At 34.1% G+C, this 4,883-nt stretch overlaps 1 protein-coding gene across 1 annotated transcript in view; it reads right to left on the bottom strand.

Moving 5' to 3' along the window:
- Positions 1–4,883, bottom strand: part of LOC108748515 (glucosylceramidase-like) — an 18,680-nt gene that overhangs the window by 8,218 nt on the left and 5,579 nt on the right.

The following is a 4,883-nucleotide window of genomic DNA, read 5'->3' as shown; positions in this document are numbered from 1 at the left end:
AATATTGCGCATCGTTTACAGCGCCAACTCCAAATCGCCCTTGATTAATACGATTTTGATATAGTAATATTTATGACGTAAGAGACATGTGGAAAATTTCAACCTATTTTATCGTCATAACATAATCATATGATTTATGTATGATATAGTATACTATGTGAGAGAAATAATAATGAAATCGCTCAGTGAGAAATAACAATGAAATCGATGTCGAATCGACGTCGATTCCATTATCATTTCTCACTAAGATAATAATCATTTGTGCTTTAAAAAGAACAGCGCCGAAGAATAAATATTAAAGATTATCATATCAGAAAAGAACACTTAACATGCTCATCAAGTTTCATAGAAATTGGTGAAGAATAATTCATAGCCTCCCTTCGTAAGATTTTAAGCCCTAAACATAATGTGAGGTAACAGCCATAGAAGTAACGATAATGATAGAAACAGAGGAATCCACCCAGCTAATAATAAATGTTAATAGAAAGTTCGATTCGTATTCCCAATATGCCGAATATTCTGGCACAGTGAAAGAATCGTCACAGAATATACAAATATCGATAAAATGTTCAGAATATTGTATGAATATTTTTTGTATATATCACGAAAATTGAGAGCGAGCGAGCGAGCAGTATACATTTTCGCCGACAGAGGATCGCTGCGTAGAATATTTATTTATTAACAAGAATCATTTGGGAACGAATATAAGGAATGCAGCATTTCGTCTATAAACTTCAAAGAAATTCCAGATCCGGTCGTCCCTGAGGCTTGAATCAATTTCAAACAAAATTTTGCTTTAAAAAATACACTTCACAGCCCCAAAAATTGAAATTGATTCAGGCCTCAGGAATGACTTAATCTGGAATTTCTGGAAAAATTAAAATGTTGCAGAACATATATGTTATATGGAACATTCTCGGAATATGTAACGATATATGTATAAATGAAATTTTTAATCAATATACGTAATCAATAATCAATATATACACGATATACAAATGGAATATTTGAATGTTGCTTTTACATTTCATAAATATTTCAGGAATATTTAGCGTTAGTTATTTAGCTAGTTATATTCGGGAATGCATATGTCAATGTACATAGGAACATAGAATAAGACAATACCGATAAATTTCTGACGAGTTAGAATTCTATGTTTATCGCCTCATAGCCTATTAATTAGCGTTTAGATTTTTCATTTTGTTTGTGTACGCTATAATCTTGGAGCAGATGCAAGAGTATACTGCAGGATGGCTCTTATTTTCAAAGTTTAAATTTTTTCGCGCTATTCTCCCATTTGGTTCCATTTTATGAAAAAAAAACTGTGTAAAATTTCAGCTCAATCAAATAAAGGGAAAGGGTGCCCCTGGGACCTTGACAATTGAAAAATTGTAAAATCACAGAAAAAATCAATTTTATTTATTTTGCGAAATATTAATTATATACAAAAAAGTATTATACAAAAGTAAATCTATTAAAATTGCGCGTATTATTGACTGTTTGTTTTCTTCGTATGATTATTTCCGACAAAAATGTGAAAATCATTTCTTTTTTTTACAAAATCTTGACGCTGATATAAAATCTTTTTTTAAATATAACTTGGAAACTTTCGGCGATAATCACTTATAATCTGAAGTACATACTGTTTCTGTTGCTTGTTTTTTGTAAATAATTTATTATAATTTTCCATAAGCTTGATCCCTCTTTCAGCCGAATCATTTACAATTTTCAATTTATTTACTATTAATTCCAGATCTTTTAGAAAACTTTTATTTTTATGTCACGTCAACGGTTCTGTCTTAAGAAATTCACCATTCAAATCAAATTTTTCGAAAAATCCTCTAGTTTTGATGGAAATGAATTGTTCAATTCCATTGTTAATAATTTTTGGGATTTTATCGATTTGTACTTGTATTCCCTTCTCATTTTCGTTTGATGATTCTGTTTTGTGATTCAAGCATTGGCCATTTTTATTTTGAATGAGGAACCCCCACGGAAAGAGATTGGTGTCAGAGATGCTATACATCAGGAGATAGACACGTGGCCTTAATCTGCAGACAGACTTGGAGGGGCTTCTCAAAGCCTACTTTCCAGTTGTAGACTATAAATATCGGAGCATTGTTATTGCCAGCTAATCAGTGTACATTCTTTTGTTACATTAAGATTAAATTATTAAAGATTCAGTTTTGGTTTTGATGTTCGTCTGGATTATAATTAATATCAGAGTTTTCTTTCCTTCTTTTTTTTTCTTTGTGATTAACATTTTAAGTGTATTAAAAGTTATCCATTAATTTCAACATACCAGGTGTACAAGTATAAAATGCGGATTTTTTTCCAAAAAAAAAAAACGTTAAATTCGGAAGAATGATAAAAAGAGCTTTATTCAAAGTATGCTCCATTGCTAGTTACACATTTTTCCCATCTTTCGGGCAATTCGTGGATACCAGTAAAAATCTTCCCCCTTTGCCGCGAACCATTCATCGAGCCATTTTTTCACATCTTCGTACGAACCAAAGCGCTGCTCAGCAAGTGCGTGACCCATCGATGCAAACAAGTGGTAATCGGAAGGAGCCAAGTCTGGTGAGTAAGCCCCATGGGGTAGAACTTCCCAGCTGAGTGCTTCCAACGTATCGCGAACCGGTTTTGCCGTATGTGATGGAGCATTGTCATGAAGAAAAATGACTTTGTCTCTTTTGGTATTCTGGTCTTTTTTCAAGCAGCGAACGGTTCAAATCAATCAATTATTGTTGGTAGCGTCCGACATTAACCGTTTCACCAGGTTTTAACAGCTCATAATAAACTACACCCTTTTAGTCCCACCAAACACAGAGCATCGTCTTTCTGCCAAAGTGATTCGGTCTTGCGGTCGATGTGGATGGTGCGTCTGGGTCTACCCATGATTTTTTGCGCTTGGGATTCTCAAAATAAATCCATCCACTTTTCATCCCCACTAACAATACGATGCAAAAACAACTTTCTTTTGTATCGTGCAAGCAAAATTTCACATGTGTTTTTGCGCCTCTCCATCTGCCTGCCGTCCAACTCATGCGGTACCCATCTTCCGATCTTCTGAATCTTTCCCATCTCTCGTAGGCGATTGGAAACAGCTTGTTGACTAACGCTCAATTGCTCTGCGAGTTGTTTTTATGTTTGTGAATCATCTTCGTCCAACAATGCTTGCAATTCCACATTTTCGTACCTTTTTGGCGGTTTTCCGTGTTCCTTGTCTGCAACATCGAAATCACCACTTTTAAAACGCCGAAACCATCGTTCACACGTATCTTGCGATGGAGCATGTTCACCATAAGCTTCTCGAAGTAATCGGTATGATTCAGCAGCAGTTTTCTTCAAATGAAAACAAAAAATTAATGCTGTCCGCGAATGCTCTTTGTTTGGTATAAATTTCGACATATCGAACACAGCAACACAACACTATGCAAACACTTTTTCAATTTATCACTCGTGCGCGTCTGACACTTGTTGATGGCACTTCAAAATGGCATAACAGTCAAATCTTTATACCACACACTGCATTGATGCGCCATCTGTTTTTTCAAATCCGCATTTCATACTTGTACACCTGGTAAGTGACACTGATTCGCTGAATGGTCAAAGACTAGTTTTTGACTAAACCGATAGAATTTAAGTGTTTGCGATATGGTGAATTTTTGTTTTAGTGAATTACCTTCTATTATATATATTTTACAATAAATCGTTTTTGCTTCCAAAAAGTTTACTTTTTAATAATTTTAATACATTTTAGATTGTTATTAAAGTTCGTTTTTATATTATAGTTTCCGTTAATACGTGGAGGTAGTTCACTGAAATAAATTAGTCTGCAAGAAATAGTTTTTTTTGTAATTACAACATCATACTGTCTCTGAGGATGGCTCAAAAGTGAGCCGAAACATATAAGCGGATTACTTATTAATAAAGTTATTTTATTTGGTTTGCACAAGAATTACCGTGTTCGACTCCTATTGTCCTATTGTATCCAACCATTTTGTAACATTAAGGAGCCTTTAGGAATTAATTTATATTTCACATTTTTCTCAGAAATCGTTAGTCATAGGAAAATACAGTAAGTCAAGTAAGAGCGTGGTCGAGTTTATGTTATTAGCCTTGAGATAGGTTCGAACAGTTTCATACGATATATCTAAACCTTTCTGCTTCAATTTTGCTTGTCCTTGACGCAGTGTTAAGTCAGGATTCCGCGAAAACAGATTCACTATTTTTTTATCGTCTTTTTTTGTCCACTTTGCATATCGAGCCACGTTCCGGTAAATCATTCCGGTAAATCGATATTTTTTGCCACATTATATCGCTGCACTCACTTTTGCACGAATGATTTCGACTTTTTCATATATTTAGCAGCCGTAAATTGTGATATTTTTGAACCTTTCGGGTGAGTGAAACACAATGTGAGGTACACGCTTCATGCGTGATGCGTATTTGATACTCATGGCGCTTAATGTGATTCTCTTAAGAAAGTTCAATGACAATTGAACCTTCCTTGATAGTGCATCAAGGACAAAGGTGCCCTCTATGGATTCATGATAGATTTAGGGCGATATCTTTTACTAGCTTTGAGTAAGGCCTATCATGTTCTTACTTGACTTACTGTAAGTAGTCAATAATACGCGCAATTTTAGTGGATCTACAACTTTTGTATAATACTTTTTTGCATAATTAATATTTCACAAGATAAAAATAAAATTGATTTTTTCCGTAATTTTACAATTTTTTTTATTTTCAAGGTCCCAGGGGCATCCTTTCTCATTATTTGTTTCTATACTGCTTTTATTTCTATACTATACTATTCTTGTCGCTGTTGCCTTGCATTGTTTAGAGCTTTATTCCGTTCTTTGATCTTATTTTTTTCT

Source organism: Trachymyrmex septentrionalis, unplaced genomic scaffold (genome assembly GCF_001594115.1).
Source record: "Trachymyrmex septentrionalis isolate Tsep2-gDNA-1 unplaced genomic scaffold, Tsep1.0 scaffold227, whole genome shotgun sequence".
In the NCBI taxonomy this organism is placed as follows: Eukaryota; Metazoa; Arthropoda; class Insecta; order Hymenoptera; family Formicidae; genus Trachymyrmex; species Trachymyrmex septentrionalis.
This window is presented reverse-complemented; position numbering and strand designations above follow the sequence as displayed.